The 17,090-nt window shown below is 43.4% G+C and overlaps 1 pseudogene; it reads left to right on the plus strand.

The window, feature by feature from the left end:
- Positions 1 to 4,500: 4,500 nt before the first annotated feature.
- On the plus strand, positions 4,501 to 4,736 carry LOC115944481 (small ribosomal subunit protein eS27-like pseudogene; annotated as a pseudogene).
- The last annotated feature ends 12,354 nt before the right edge of the window (positions 4,737 to 17,090 follow it).

Genomic DNA, 17,090 nt, shown 5'->3' on the forward strand with positions numbered 1-17,090 from the left:
TTTTTTTTCTTAACATATATTGCATTATTTGTTTCAGAGGTAGATACTTGCATGATTATCAGTCGCTTCATATGCTTACTGACTGGCTCCCCTGATTAGACTATTAGATCCATAAGAGCAAGGGTCAAATCTGCTTTTGCTGCACTGATAAGTGCATCAGTCAGGCTTGCTACAGTCACTACCTCATAATCTCAGTGGCTTTCAGCAATGGACACTTTTTTTTCACTCCTATAACATGCATGTTGCACCGTAGGTCAGTAGTGGCTCTGTTCCAGACAGCCATCTGCTCCATATGTCTTCTCATTCCAGGATTTGGTGGAGAGAACCAACTCTTGTCTGGGACATGCTGTTTTCAGGGAGGAAAGGAGAAGCCAGAGGTCTGCCGGAACTGGTGATGCCTCTAGAAGATTCTGCCTGGACATGGTGTATATCATGTCTGCTCTCTTTCCACTGGCCAGAGCTTGACCTACGGCCAAGCCCAAGTCCAGAAAGCACAGCAAGTTACTTGGTGCTAGGTGAACATGTAACCTTCTTACAGAGACATGGGTAGGAGTGAGTGATTGCAAACGGTAACTTACCCCTCCCACCAAAATAATCCTTGTGCTTAGTATAACCCCTGGCACTTAGGAGGTGCTAAAAAATTTTTGTTGAATGAATGAATGAACATGGTCAGAGAGGTAGGAGAAGATCGAAAGATGGGCAGTATTTAGAAATTCAAGGAAAATTTGACCTCCAATTCCAAAAGGAATCTGGGAGCAGAAAACAGTAGACTTTATGAATCCAGTGAAGTCATATAAATAGACTGCATAGTATTTTCTACCTTTTTTCTGTGGGAAATCTCACAGACACACCTGTCTCGGGTATGGATCCTGTGAGATAATTCATTTGTCCAAGGTTCCAGGACACTTCTACTCTGCATCCTCCCTGAACCCCACCCCTCCTTGCTTGCTTTTCCATTTAGCTTTCTTGGAAATGGGAGCTGTAGGTGTGAGATTAGAAAGCAAATGCTCATTGCCCAGCACCCAGCAAATCAAAGAACTGTGTCATTCCTTCCTTCCTAGGAAGGAAGCCGTTCTCCTCATCTTCCTCCAGGAACAAGGTCAGGTCATGCTCCCCAAGGGCACAGAGAGGGCACTGCAAAACTGGAGGTGTTTCAGACGGGGGAGGGGGGCCGAAGGCGGTGGGGGTCATCTCTGTAAACAACAAAATGAATGACATTGTGGCTGTATTTTAATTTAGAAATACCCATGCAAGCCATGCTTGTTAGCTTTTTTTCCTTTTACTTTTAATTCAAACTAATGAAAAATTGAAAGGAAATGAGATGTTCCATGAGATTTAGCCAAACACTGAATAGGTCTTGTAGAATCTGACTGCAAAATTAGTTATGGAGAGCTTCTGGCAAAAGCCACTGCTGAGATTAAAACACTGCACGCCCGTTCCTAAAAGGTGGCGGTGAGCACGGCAAGGCCTCCAGTGGGTCTGTGCAGGGGGCCACTGTTCTTGGCCCGTTCTTCATTACCAAGAACATGAAATTTTAAAAAATGTTTAACTGTAGTGTATGAGCTGTACTCAGTTGAGGATTCTTGGCCAAAACACCACAGATTAAACGGTGAAGACAGAAAGTTTTTAAATTCGCTTCTGAGATTATTTGAGTGTATATGCAGTATGAATGATACACATGCGTACACATGGGTGTTGGGATATATGGAAATCCACACAGATGTAACAATTTGAGAACTAGAAACCATGAGAAGAGCCACCACTGACTCGTTGTAATAGCTTTCTTGCATGGAGCTGAGTATCTCACATGAATTTGTTTATCTTCAAAAGCTGAAACTAGGGGCGCCTGGGTGGCTCAGTCGGTTAAGCGTCTGCCTTGGGCTCAGGTCATGATCTCAGGGTCCTGGATTGAGTCCCGCATCGGGCTCTCCACTCAGTGGGGAGTCTGCTTCTCCCTCTCCCTCTCCCTCTGTGCTTTCTCTTTCTCAAATAAATAAATAAAATCTTTAAAAAAAATTTTTAAAAAAAGCTAACACTATTTTGGGTAATGAACTCTCATCCCCTGAGCATCTAGACTTAACTTAACTGTGGTCCCTTCATGCAAGTGGAAGGGAGACATTTGAGCCTACTACATATTCTCTTCTTTCTTTCTAGCTGATGGGTTAGCTTAGTAGAATTCCATGTTAATGCAGCAAGAACCTGTGTGTTAAATCCAGTTAGTTTTGTTTTGTCATTTAGATTTCATACATCATTCTGGCTTGCCAGCCATCTTGAAAATTGGGTAGAACAATGAATGCAGATGATTCCTTGCTGCTAGCAAGCCTTCGAGTCTTAGTGCACCATGCTCTGGCCACACTAAGCTTCTCTAAGCAATTTTCAGGCTCGGGGCCTTTGCAGGTCTGTTCCCGTGGCCTGATATGTTTTTTCTGCCTTCCTTTCCTGGCTAACTTCTCAGGTTTCAATTTAAATATGCCTTCTACAGAAAAGACATCCCTGACTATCTATATCCTACTATCCCACCCATCTATACCAAGCTCCTCCTCCATAGTGTTTTCTGATAGCACCCTGCTCTTTCATCATTCGTGATGCTCTCTGTGCTTGTTTGGTTGTTGACTGTTGTCTGCTCCCACATCCAAGGGCAGGGACACTTTCTGTTTGGTTTCCACTGCTTCCCCAGCACCTAGCAGAGTGCCAGGCGTGTGGATGCTCAGAGTTGCTGAAGGAATAAAAGTTCTGCTAACAGAAGGTTAGTAATATCTAGGAATGTTTCACCATAGAGATGCAAAAACCTTAGAGGTCAGGTGACCCTAACCCTTGGAGACATCAGATCACGTTAACTGATAGCATTTGGGTTATTTTGATTCTCTTCTACAAGTGTGCCATGGCTTATTTATTCTTCTGGCAATTGGCATTTGGTGTATTTCCAATTTCTTGCTGTAAGAGACAATGCAGCTGTCAATATTCTCATATATGTTTCTTGGTGTGCATTTGCAACAATCTCCCCAGAGCCTGTGCTTAGAAATGGAACTGGTAGGTAATAGGATATGCAAATCCCTATCTTTCCAAGTTAACACCACTTCTTTTCCACTCATCACGCCCAGTAGCTGTATCTGAGCGTTCCTGTTGCTCCACCTTCTTGGCAAGGTTTGATTTGAACAGATTTCTTAACATTTACTAATCTTGTGGGTGCAAAATGGCAGTTTTAATTTTCATGAGTCCAATCTGTTTGGGCCAGAGGTTACAAACCGGTTGTGTGTGGCTGAACGGGACCTGTGGTCTGGATGCTGTCCATGGATGGGTTTTGTTTGACCAAAGGGTATTTTTCGAACCAAAAAATTGAATTTGAAAATCCGGAGATTTCACTTAAGCATCTGGACTTCTGTTTTTTTTTCTTGGGGAAAATAAAATAGGAAGACATCACGCCACAGGGCTCATGGTCACACATGACAACAACTGTCTCTGTCTTGTCATGCAGGCGACAATGCTTTGCACTTGTCCACAGTCTTACAACCAACCTGTATCTTGTGGTTACCTTAGCTTTCTGGCCCTTGTGGGCTTTTAAATTGTCTTCCCTGTTTTGAGACTTTATAAGATAGAAAAAGGCCTTGGAAGTGGGGTGCTGCTAGATGGGTAGCACCCAGGAATATTCCTGTTTCACTAGGAATAGCCCAACACAACAGCACCGAACACATGGCTCCAGACAAAGTCCAGAACGGTTGTGGAGCTCAGGGCCCCCTTCTTCCCTAAAACCTCTTCCCATTCGTCTCCCTCTGCTGTGTGCTGTTCCCGTCTCTTAGCCCTTCCTCAGATGCAATCTTCCTGACTCTGAACTTCCTAAGCCCCTTGGTCTGTACTCCTCTTGAGACACCTGTTTATTTTCACGATGTATTATGGTTATTCGTGTACTTGCCCCCTTTCCCATCTTGAGGTTTGGGACCATGTATTTATATGTCTGTCTTTTTAATGTTGGTTTATTTGTTTATTTTTGGTCCTTCATGATACTTTAAAGTCGTGGCTCACACAGGGAAGTTTGTTCCATTCATTTCAATACACCTTTATAAGTGCTCATAGGCCAGGCATTGTGCCGGGCACTAGGACCTGGAGATGCCATCACTGCCTTCGGGGATCTGATGGAATCCTGGGGGAAAAGACCACATTTGTTCCTTCTTTCCTTCCTTCCCTCCTTCCTCCTTTCCTTCCTTCCTTCCTTCCTTCCTTTCTTCCTTCTTTCCTTCCTTCCTTCCAACAACAACAACAAAATATGTTGAATGTTTCCTATGGGCCAGACAGTGCACTACATGCTGGGAAGAACAGCAGACAAGATCCTTGTCTCATGGAACTTACAGATCAGTGAGGGCACAGACGCTCAGTGGCCTAGGACTCAAGAAGCTAGTCCCCCCTGGGAGTCGGGCATGGGAGACAAGCTCAGACCTGAGCTGATTTGAATGATGAGTAGAAGCTAACCAGAGTTTCTGGCGATGACAACCTCCCCACAAGAAAATGTCCATCTCAAAGCACCTTCTCCACCTATCCCTAGAAGAGGAGAAGAGGAAGCACAAGAAGGAGCACCTGCTGCAGAGCCCCAACTCCTACTTCATGGACATGAAGTGCCCACCATCTTTAGCCACGCACAAGTGGTAGTTTTGTATGTTGGCTGCCCCGCTGTTCTCTGCCAGCCCACAGGGGGAAACGCAAGGCTTATAGAAGGATGCTCCTTCAGACAGAAGCAGCACTAAAAGCATCCTGAATCAAGATGAGTGGGAAACTATCCCAAAAAACACATTTTGGATTAAAAAGAAGAAGAAGAAGCAGCTAACCAGATGAAGCGGGGAGGTGGAAAGGAATATTTGCTCCTTGCCCATGCAGAAGAGCTAGCGTGTGGGAGTTAGCTATGATTAGAGGGAGCAGAGTCAACGTGGCCAGAGCCGAGAGTGTTGGGCACAGGACAATGGGACATGAAGCTAGAGATGTAGGTAAGTGTCAGACCCCAAAAAGAAATGAGGGCAATCAAGCACTTAGGTGTTAACATAAAGGTGCATGCAACTGAGACACTCAGTTGTTGATCGAATTAATGCACAGGTCAGTGAGTATATAGATGACTATTCTAGAAAGTTACCATCTGGTAGAGAAGATAGGGGATCGGGTAGACAGGTTGTTGTTGTTGAATCAGGAGGAGGCAGAATGGATGTCGAACATTTCAGAGACAATTTCTGCACTAGCTACCTTGGGAAGAATCCTGTGAGCCTGGAGATCTATTAAAGATGGATGGCTCTTTGCCCTCACACCTGACTGGAAAAGGAATGGCCTTCCCCAGGCTTCCATAGTCCCTGAAAAGAGGAGGATTGTTGCCCGTGGAGGATTAGCTGAAATAGGTCCATAATGAGCCAGCCCTAAGTCATTGACAGCACTTGGCATTTAACTGTAAGGAGCAGGTCTTATTTCTTAAGCTCTTGCCTTGCTAGTAGTACCTCAAGGTTTCTCGGGCGAACAATCCTCATAAGTAGATTTTTTTCCTCCTTCTGCTGCGTTGAGGCTGCCTGAAAGCTTCCTGCGCCTGAGTTGAGATTCTAGGCCATGCTGGTGGTGGAGCTTTCTCAGGCACACAATTGAAATCTAAAGCATCCTTCGGGAAAGCTCCCCTTTGACCCAATGTTACTCTTAAGACTGGAGGAACTTTCTTCTCATGGGGTTTATTATAATTGATTCCTGAAAATTATAGCAAAGTGTAAGACCCTGCTGGTCTGTGGCTGGGCTGTGTGTTTGTTTGTTCTGTTGTTGTTAATTTATCAAGTATTAAGAAAAGGAGGCTCCCGTCACCCTGTGCTTGGTGCCATCCACCTCTGCCCTTCTGCTCACTCTGGACTTTGGCCCGGAATGCCCTCTCTCCTTTCAAGGGCCAAGTCTTCCATAAAGCCTTCCCCAGTAATGTCAGACCACAGTGCTACCTCTCCTTCCTGACCTGCTCATCACTCTTACCAATTACTCTGTACATATTGTATTTGATTATATTATTTATTTGTGCACTTTTTTATATGTATGTGCCTTGGGTCTGCAACAAGTTTACAACTTGGGAGTAGGCGAATAAGTATTTGCTGAATGTATTAATGACATATAAAACTCAAGGACAAGGACTGAGTTATATCCCTCTTTGCTTGCCCCTACTATACTGCGTCCATTGATGGGATCATAAGAAATATTCAGTAAATATTTTTGAAGCAAACTGAATAACAGAAGTTAGACCGGAAGGTAATATATCACAGTGACTAAGAGCATAGAATACCGAATCAAGTAGCTCTAAGTTAGCAGCTAAGGACTTAGATGAGTTCAGTAATTTCTTTGTGCCTCAATTTCTCCATTTGTAAAATGGGGACTGTAGCAGTGTCTACTTAAAAAGGTTATCACTGGAGATTGAAGAAGGTAATGCCTATACACAGGGCTAAATAAGGCAGCTAAAATGAGCCACAAAATGGTCTGTGAATAATTTAACTGCACAGGAATGTTGAGGACTCGACTAGAGCTTTGAGATTGAAAAGGGAAGCAAAGAAGTAGACAGGTCTGTTGGAGCTTAGAATCAACCTCACAATAACAAGCCTCCAGGGAACATTCCAAGTGGAGTGACCCGTAACAGATAGGGACACCAGAAAGTAAAACCAAGCAGGATGGAGCAGACTGGTCATTCCCAAATTCACACCCCTCATACCATGCCAATGCCGTTATTTCCTTTTAATTCTTTTTCTATTCTCAGAGAGAAAAGTTTGATGACATTTTAATTTGATGGAAGCTTAGTTTGGTGGTCCTCGTTCAGTCGCTCTTGAACCCTTGCTGATCTCCTTTTCTGTGGAGGAGAGCCTTCACCTCCGGCTGCAATCCTTTCACAGCCCATTATATATTTTAGCCAGAATTCAATATCATTGCTCTGCTACTTATTTTTGTGACTATCTTTTATTTAAGTTAAGTAATATTGGATTTTCCATTAATAGTAATATAAAGTTTCTTTTTACATCTTTAGGAAAATAAGAAGTCAATAATTAAAAATTAAGTAGATCTTCAGGAGGCCCACAGTTAAATAAAATATCATGAAGGAGTTCTAGACCAGTTCTGCTCTTCAGGAGTTATGCAACCTTGGAAATTCACCTCACCTGCCCGAGCCTCCCATTTTCTGATCTATAAAGTGAATGAGTTGGGCAAGAGATAATCGCTGTGGTTCTGTCTCGCTTGTATGTTCAAGCATTTGGTCGGGGGAGGTGTCAGAATGAGGGTGGAGGGCTGACTTGGCTTGGAAGAATTTGCTTTGCAGGGAGGTGGGGAACGGTGAGGCTGAACAGATGCCCCGTGCCAGGGACACGCAGGGTGTATTTATTCTCTGGCTATGTTTATTCATGTGCACCAGCCCCAAGTTTGCCATCCTTATTTTAGGACTGAAAATGTTCGTTTCAGACACCCAAACTTGGAATTGGCAAGTAAAATGACACCAATATGTGGCCAATTGAACTCTTATCTCCTTTCTTTGTGACATTGGAAAAAATAATGTTTTCACCCCTCTTAAAGAAATGGCCCTAGATGGGTCCTGTTCTCTATTTTCTGTTATGCCGATAGCTGTCACTTAGCCGGCTTTTAGCGTGTACCAGGCACTCTGCAAAGCACTTTAAGCATTTTACATTGCTAATCTTGCAACAATTTGAAGAGGGGAAACACTGCTATTATTTCTATTTTACAATGAGGTGACTGGGGCTCGGAGAGCTTAAGTGGCTTGCCCAATGTCATATAGCTCATAAGAGACAGAAATGGGACTCAAATACAGGTCCGTTGGGCTCTGAAGCTGGCTCTCTGAAACCATTATGTTGTACGTTGTTAACATTTTCTGTATCAGATATTTTTTTAACCTTAAAATGAAAATCTATGAGTTGAGGATCTAAAATGGAGGGTTTCTTTTTGTAAAAGAAACTTAAATGTATTCGAGAAATGTTAACAGAATGGAATACTAGCAGGTTGTTAAAATCACAAGAGTACAGACCACGTGAATGCAGGAAAATGTTCATGTGCAAGACCACTCGTGAAAAACCAGTGCAAGGGGGAACGAACATACTGACCACAGCACTGCTAAAGCAATCTTAATATACATTGGCAAGGAATCACAGAATTTGGAGGATGTGGATAGTTCAGAATTCAGTGTCTTCTAGGCTCTTTTTTTCCTGCACGGTTATTTAACTCTTAAATATGTAAGTGTATGTAGAGGAGTTAGGAAGGTTTTTTTAAGGGAGTATCCCAGGAGTAATTTTTAAAGGAGCCTGGCAAAGGCTAGAGCCGGGGACTTGCACATTATGGGCCCACCTGACGTAGCTAGTGAGCAGGTCATTACTGCTTGGGACCAGACTGAAGTAAAAATCTCTCCTGAACTCCCACTCCTCTTTTGCCCTGAGTCCACGTCATTGGATCAGAATTTGGAGAGAAGCTTCCTCTCACCAGAAATTCATAAACACTTTGGGTGACTGACCTCGAGAAAAATGCACATGCGCACACGCACAGAACACTTGGCAAATGATTTCAGCGGACCTATGAGCCCCTGGGCCTCCGTGAAGCACCCGCTAAAAAGCTCTTCTGAAATCCCAGCTTGGATGGTTGGAATAAAGCTGAGGTGACCCTGACAGCGTCTGGTTTCATGGCAGGAAAACAGAAATGTTTGTCCTGGTGGTCTCTTACACTGGCGTGGGGTCCTCCACAACTGTTTCGTGTTTGTGACCACCTTCCAGGCTGGACAGAGCAAATGATGCTGTGGTTTTAAGGGCGCAGATTTGGGAACTGGTTGCTAGGATAAAATGCCAATCTTGTTATTTATTACCTAGGTAAAACTGGGCATGCTACTTAATTTTTCTGAATTTCTGTCCCTTCTGTAGAGTGGAGATGAGCTAATGGCAAGGAGGAGGAGGAGGACATCGATAGCTCACTGAGTAGTTGCCAAAATTTCCATAATATATGTCATGTAAGCACTTAGCACAGTGCCCGACACAGAGAAAACCCTCAGGAAACAACTCACTCAAGATGAAACACTAGTAATGAGCATGGTGGAGCCTCTGTCCCAGATTATTCTTCAAGCTCATTTCTCCTTATACCGTATTATAAATTATAATGCATTTAGGCATTTTCTATCTACTGTAGGTAACTATGTAGCTATATATCAACTATATATTTTTTCCTTTCACATAAATTAGGTACTTTTTCAGAGAAATTAGTGAAATGGGTCAAAAAGTATTCCTGTCAATAAATTTTATTTCACACAACATTAAAGGTTTGTTCTTAAGACATGATTGTCTTAATTTTGTCAAATTTAAATCAAAAACTTCACTGGCTAAAACTCGCTAGTAATTTATGTGAAATTGCCAGTGGTTAATCAAGCTCTATCTCTGCAGCTACCTGCCCTGTTCTCTCCAAGGGCCTCCTTCCCCGATGCTGTCCTCCAGGGCCAGCAGGGAGGCTCCCCAACCCCCATCTTTCAGTTCTCAGTTCAAAAATTGACTTCCTCTATCTTCCTTCATCCCTGCCCTGACCCCTTGTCCACCCACATCCCCATCCAATTAGCAGTTCCTCTGCTGGAAGTTCTTCTTTATTGTACTTATTTCCATCTCTAATTAAATTGAGTGATGATTTGACTCCTATCTGTTTTCTCCACCAGACTGTAACAAACAGGAAGGCAGCGTCTCTAGATTGGGCACTCACTCTTCCGGCTTCGCTTTTGGTTGAATAAACAAATAAACATGCTGTTTGGGCACGGACCCTGTGCCCTGCCCTAGGACAACAGATGCTCTATCTTCCATTCTAACAGAAAACATTCAGGCAGGTAGCATGTTATTCATCTTACCCCCCATGAAAGCAGAGGGTCAGAGGGTATAAATAACTTGCTTCAGACTACAGGGTAGGTAAATGGCTGGGGCCCCACTTCCTCCCGTGATTTCTGACCCTCAGGCAGTGACAGGCAGGAGTCTGCAAATCTCTGGAGGACTGGAAGCTCGATTCTTAGAGTTCTCCAACACCCCAGAGAATGGCAGTCTGCAGTGAGTCAATTAGAAGAGCATCATCAAAAATCAAGTCCCCCTGACTAATGAGGTGCCCCAAATTGAGATGTCACTTATCATCTCTTTCCTCCTGCACGATCTGGATCAAAATCCCAAGGTAAAGGAATCATTTTCATTTTTTCTAAGGGAAATCTAAACACTTGAACATTAAAAAACAACTTGTCATCAGAGAGAGAGAGAGAGTTAAAATAGTTTTCGGTATTAACTTCTTAATGATTTTTGAAATATGCAGATCTTGTTGGAGCAGATGTGCCACAAATGGATGGTATCCAATGTCCTGTTAAAATATGCGATGCCTCAGAGACTATAAAAATAAAATTCTAAACACAATTTCATTCTGGCAAAGGCTGGGTAACCATTCTGGATTGGACCAAAATATCTAATTGGCTCGGGCACAGAAGATCAATGGCGTTCTCCAGTTGGTGAACTTCTTCTGTGGAGATTAAATGGAATCATGAGATTGTAATTAGTCGTAATTATAGCAATAGTTTCCTCTGTTTTTTCTCTTTGCTGAGGCACTCGCCTGTGATGGCTTTGGAATAACTTGTTCCTGAGCCTGGGAAGAGCTCCGAAAAGGGAGTTTTCCATTCAATTCTCTGATACCCTACTTATGCTTTAGGACAAAAATGAGTTGCCTTTAGAGTTATCCATTTCAAAGGTTTTTTATTTCTTCTTCCTCAAAGTGGAGCACCAGGTTGGGGAAGCACCAAGGCCAACTACAAGGTGCAAACCAGCTTCGTCACTGAGGAACACCTTTCCTAAGATGGGAACACCAGTAATGACAAATGAAGCCAGATGGAGGTTCATTCCCTTGGGAAGGACAGGAATAAGAAGCTGCTGCTTACACCCCAGGCTCTTTGCACAACCTCTTTTTTGTTCTTTTCCATCTGTGGAGTGTGGAGGTAAATTACTCCCAGGATATCTAGAGCACATCCCCTGTGGAACGCTGGTTTTACTCTTTCATCTCCCATCTGATTGCTGAGTTCCATACTTTCCCCCCACTCAATAAGAGAATTCTTTGGTGAAAATACCCATCACTTCATTCCTTTTGTGAGCCCATTCTTTAAAGAAATGTAGAGTAATATGAGTCCTACCAGGCCCGTGTACGGAAAATTCTAGAAACTCCTTACCCTGGGCAAAAGTACACTCTTTGCCTGTTTCTACGCCCTATTGAGGTCTGGAAACACAGCAGACAGGGTCAGAGTGCATTTATAGCTTATCTTGGAGCCCTCTAGAAGGAAGATCTGCCTTGTGAGATTGTTATTCCTCAGAAGTAATAAGAATAATGAGCTACAATTATATAGTGATTATTGTGTGCCAGCCAGTCAATCAACAGATCTTTCTGGCATGCACACTAAGTTACCAGCACCGTTTGAGCTACTGGGAGTAAAGCAAGGAAAACGTTGCAGATCCAGTCCTTACCCTGGTGCTTACATTGCAGTGGGAAGCTGCATGTTTGAAGCCCCATATCTGAAGTTCTTCGTTGTGGAAAAGGAATTCGACTTGCTCAGTCATTCTGGGAATCAGAGTTAGGGAAGAGGGAGCAGAAATTTCAGGGAAGTGGCCAGGGTTAGGCCAGTGGTTCTCAAATGCTGGTCCCGGACCAGCAGCAACAGCAGCTGGGGACCTGTCTTCGGCACAGATTTTCAGAAATTCTGGGGCTGGAGCCCGCAAGCTGTGTTTTGCAAACCCACCACTGATTCTGATGTTCGCTCAACTCTCAGAACCGTTGGACTGGACATCAGGAGGAAGGCTCTTCCCCATGCAGTTTTCCAGCAGCACACTGAGCTGCCACTACTACAGAGTTCCCCACCCTGGGAGTCTGCAAAGAAGATGACTTGAAGAAGAAATGAAGGGTGTGGACTTCAGCATTTCCCAAGCTTTTTAAAAGATGAAATAATTTTCCAGTTATGAGGTACTGATGGGACACCAGTGGGAGTTTGTAAAATATAATGCATTAAATAGATTGCACAAAATGCTCCCGAAGGAAATAATTGCCATATAAATAAATGAAATAATTTGCCAATAAATTGTCAAAAGTTGTTTTTAATACTTGGCAATGTACAAACATATTAGGTCGCTAAGGTAATTTGATTAACGTATTAGTGTGAATGTTGCTAATACAGACATATCCCCCCTCCCAAATCCCTGGTACTGTATCAAGGATGGGAAAATCAGATGCATCGGTGTTCCTTCCAATCCTGGAGAATGTACGCTAGAAAAAAGCGGAAGGTAGCCAAAATTATATTGAAATCTCTCATCCTTTTCCATGGCTTTTCCAACTCCCCATCACTTTCCTCTTCTCTTCTTGTCCTGGCAAGTCTCTCTCTTTGTCTCCAAACCCCTTAGGACCCAGGGTCTTCAACTCTCTTCTCCCACCCCAACCTTGCCAATCTTTCCCTATGTCCTTGCTCCCGGGAGGCCTTTCTAACTTATCAATCCTGATCAGCCCTGTGCTTGTCCCTCCAAGTGCAGTGCATCTGTCTGCTCATGGATCTGTGCTAATGGATAGCAGTTGTTGATGAGTTATTGGTTCATCTCTTGGGAGATCGGCTTGCTGTTTAACTGGAGCCTTCTAGAGCCAATGCCTGCTATGGTGAGACTTTTAGAAGGTCAGCCCCCAGAATAATTGCCTGCCTCAGAATTATCCAGGGTTTTGTTAAAAGCAAATTCTCTCCTGCCACCCAGATACATTGAATCACATCTCTGCAGATGTGGTCTGGATCTGCCTTTTCGACAGTGTCCCAGAGGAGTTGTGTGTTCACTCACGGCTGGAAACCATGGGAGCCCAGTCTCCTCCACAGCTCCTATGGAATCATCCTTCTAAGCTCAGTCAAGTCCAAACTTAACCTATCTAGTATTGCCCAGAGAGATTCTTCTCCAGAGTTCTGACTGCCTCAGGAGCTGACATGGAAAGTGAATTATAACCAGTGACTGGACCTGAATTTAATAGGGGTTGTGGGATAGATGGATGTGCTTGCTACTCATTTTACCCCAGAAAGTCTCAATCAGCTACCTCCTTGGGGGTATAAGTCTATTTGCTTTTCTCCCACTGGGTCCAGGGATGGGTGGGGATGATAGGATGACGACAGGAAGACAGGAACACTTTATTTTGCTTTTCCCATAACTACTGTATGTGAATAGAAATCTGTTTATGGTCATCTGTTCTCCCCCTTGATATTTTGGCCTCATTTAGACTGGGGATTAACATGATCAAGAGACAGCCCTCTGGGTTCCTTTGCAATAATATAAAAATAAACAAAGCCCAAAGGATCCATTCCTTCTTCTCAGTAATTTGAAGGAAGGCAGATGGTGCCCAATAACCTGGTTTGAATTGCCAGTAAAGCTCGTCATTTTTTTGCTAAGCACTTGCTGTTAAATTTTAACGGATGGTGTCAGGTGGTGCTGAATGAGCTGCCAGAAAGGTTACTCTGAGTCTGTGGGGCAGGAAAGCAAGAAAGGGAGTGAGTCTGAGAAGGAGGGTGCTTTAAGGAATGTGAACAACTGGGAAGAACTCTGAACTGTTGAGACGGAGGAGAAAGTATGGCAGATGGGGATGAATTGGCAGGAAAGAAGCATTTTCCAAGAAACTTGAAGATGTCCAGGTTGTAAATTCGAGGGCCCAAGAGTGTCTCACTTGTCACTCTTTTCCTGCCATCCTTGCATGCTCCGTAGGCAGTCCATAAACTCGGGCTGAATGAGTAATGCAAACCCTTGATTGGTAGGAAGTATAACAGGAGTAAAGACCAAAGAAAGTAGAACCAAGAAAGGGAGAGGACATGAGTTCCCAGCAGGGACTGCAAAGATAAAAGAAAGAGTCCTAGGCGGGGGGACTTGGGTTGTAGTCCTGACCCCGATATGTCCCTGACCAAGTCCCAAAAATCACAGATGGTGGAAGGCAGGAACCACGTTGCTGAAGTGACCTGCCTCCTTCGTCTGGAACTGGAACTCAAGACTCCAAAGCTTCTAGTGTTGTTTCCACAGACGTCAACAAACTTGCTCTTTATTGTGTGCTCAGTGAATGGTTTATTGATTTTTTTAACTCAAAATGGTTAATTCTGTTGGTTTTTTAAAACGTCAAAATTAAGTGGCTGGACTAGAAGATCAATAAGATCCTTCTAAATTCTAAAGTTTTATTGTGTGTTCTATTCCATTTGTAAAGGGCCAAGTTTGTTTTGTTTTGTTTTGTTAGTACCCAAAATGTTAGGGTTCCCGTATCAGTCTAATTCAGTTATGAGTATGGGAAAAGCCTGATGGGTCAATTTCCCGAGAGAAGACTCGATTGAGGCCTGGTCATCTCTGCTCCAGGAATCAGACATCTTGCTCTAATGCTGGGCTCGGGTAACTTTCACCTGCCTCTTATCTATTCCTTTTATGTCCTTCATTACTCTTTTTTTTAGGGAACCACCTCTCCATCAGTCTCATTTCATGTGGCTATGGTCAGGCTGACCCTGCACCTCCCACTCCCACCTACCAGGTTTAGCCAGTTGGAATATTCTACGCCCTCAGGCCACAGTGTTTGGTTCAAGAATGAGAATTTAAATCAATACAACTTGATGAGACTTGGCCTCAGGATTTTTGCCAAAACAATTGAGAATGAGGCTCCCTCTTTCCACAGGAGTCACTAAACTACATGAATATGAACTTAAAGTTTCAAATGGCCATCAGTTCCTCAGGGGAAGCTGGACCTGAGAATGAAACCAACGTAGAGGAAAATAAAACTGAAAAGTAGACAGAGACAAATTCTGGGTGACACCAGTTGACTACCTGGATCAAGCCATACCTGAATGTGGACTTACCCCTGGAGCCTCAGTTCAATGGGCCAATGGATTCTCCTTTTGCTAAAGTTTGTTTTAATTGCATTTTTGTCGTTTGCAATGAAAAATGTCCCAACTAACACAGATACCTTGTTACTCAGGGCTATGTGCGGGGGGCGGGGTGGGGGGAAGGAACACCCATGATGTAATGAACCAATACAGTGAGCAATAGCATGCAATCTACTGGGTCTGGATAACCCAACCAGCAGCAGAGAGCAGGCTTTAGCAATACTATGTTGTTAGAGCTAAAATACAACTGACCAGTTTATGTCTGATCTGTGACAGTCATAGAGGCAGTATGATGAGGTGGGGGTTGGTAAAGCAGAGTTCTTAATTCTGGAAAGTTTAAGAAGGCAGATTCCTGGGATTTCCCCAGATCGACTGATTCAGAATCTGGGAGTAGAAGCCTGAGATCTGCTTTCCTCTTTTTTTTCTTTTTTAATTTAATTTTTTTTAAAAGATTTTATTTATTCATTTGAAACAGAGAGATACAGAGACAGAGAGCATGAGCAGGGGGGAGGCAGAGGGAGAGGGAGAAGCAGACTCCCCGCTGAGCTAGGAGCCCAATGTGGGGCTCGATCCCAGGACCCCAGGATCATGACCTGAGCTGAAGGCAGACGCTTAACCATCTGAGCCACCCAGGCACCCGCTGAGATCTGCTTTCTTAAAAGGTTCCCAGGGTACATTGATTCCCAGGGTACAGGTGAACACATTGAAGTTTAAGATCCACTGTCATAGTAATGAGAGCTCAGACTTTGAAATGAGAAGGTCTGGATTTGAATGTGGCCTCTACCACTTACTACCTGTCTGATGTTGGGCTAGTAACTTAACCTCCTTTCAACCTCAGTTTTCTTATCAATAAAATGGGAATAATAATACCTTGTAGAGTTGTGAGGATAAATGAGGTAATGTGTGCATATAAAGCACTTAAACCAGTGCTTATATATAAGAAGTATCCAGGTATTGTTAGTATTAAAATCTAAAACTATAAGAGAAGGGAGCATGCCTGAGAAGTCTCACAAGGACAGATAAACATCATGTGTGAACTATGGTGCTCCCCAGAGTATAGGACATAACATACAGAGTGGTTAAGATTGGAGGTTCTTGAGTGCCTGAATCACATTCTGGTTCTGCCACTTACCAGCTGTGTGATCTCCTACTTGACTGCTTTGTACCTCAGTTTTCTCATCTGTAAAATGAGATTAAGAGTGGTACTTAACTCACAACATTTTGGTAATGATTAAATAAGAGAATGAATGCAAAGGACAGAAACAACACTTTCTACTTTTCCCCTTTTCTAATTACAGTAATGTTTTTCCCATATGCTTCACACCCATATTGCCTTATTCCTCTGGGACCCTCTCCCACTGGCTCTTGCCTCTGTTATTGGATGAAAAAATTAGATTCAGAATGAGGGCCTCCACTCCTAGCTCTTGACTTGAGCTGGAACCCCCTAAAGGGGGCTCCGGCTGGGGAGTGGTCGAGGTGCCTGTTCTGTGCTGTGGGGGCCTGGTTCCTGTACTGACAACCTACGGGTTAGGAGAAATGTCTGGACCTTCAAACTGACCTTTGCGAAGCGTCAAAACCCTGGGCATTTCCTCTCTGATCAAGCCCTAGGAAACCTCGGGGCCCAATGTATTCATTAAGCAAATGAAGAACAAGCTGCCATCTTTGGGCTGTAAGTCATTCTGATGGATGTAGCTCTCCAGTCCTGCCTGCAAGATCCGTGTAGGTATGGAGCATTCAAAGATCTGTTCGATACAACTTTTCAGTGAAAAAAAAAAAAATCTAGCAAGCCATATAATGAGAACATAACTGCAGGAGCAAAATGACTATTTATTTGGCTGTACCGTGAAAGTGCTTAGAAGAGTTGGAAGAAATGTCTAAACCTGAAACCCTGGTTGGGCCTCATCTTCCTCACCTGCTAAATGAGAAGATGATCTTTAGTGTTTCTTTTAACCTTGGTTATTTAAGACTCTCAGATTCCACATTCTGTAATGTTATTCAGAGTTGCTTCTTTTAGGAAGTCTCTCGATCCCTCTAAATTTCCAACAGGATGGGTGACATCTGCAGTTGAAACCAGGCCATGTTGTCGAACAGTTGGCAAATGTAAGTTATTCTCTTCTCACTTGAATGGGTGCAGGGTTGCATATTAATTTACAATTACTCATAAAGTAGACGGCAAAGGCTTCTCTTTTGTCAA

The sequence above is a fragment of the Leptonychotes weddellii genome, chromosome 7 (genome assembly GCF_054177405.1).
Source record: "Leptonychotes weddellii isolate Sample4059 chromosome 7, ASM5417740v2, whole genome shotgun sequence".
Taxonomy (NCBI): Eukaryota; Metazoa; Chordata; class Mammalia; order Carnivora; family Phocidae; genus Leptonychotes; species Leptonychotes weddellii.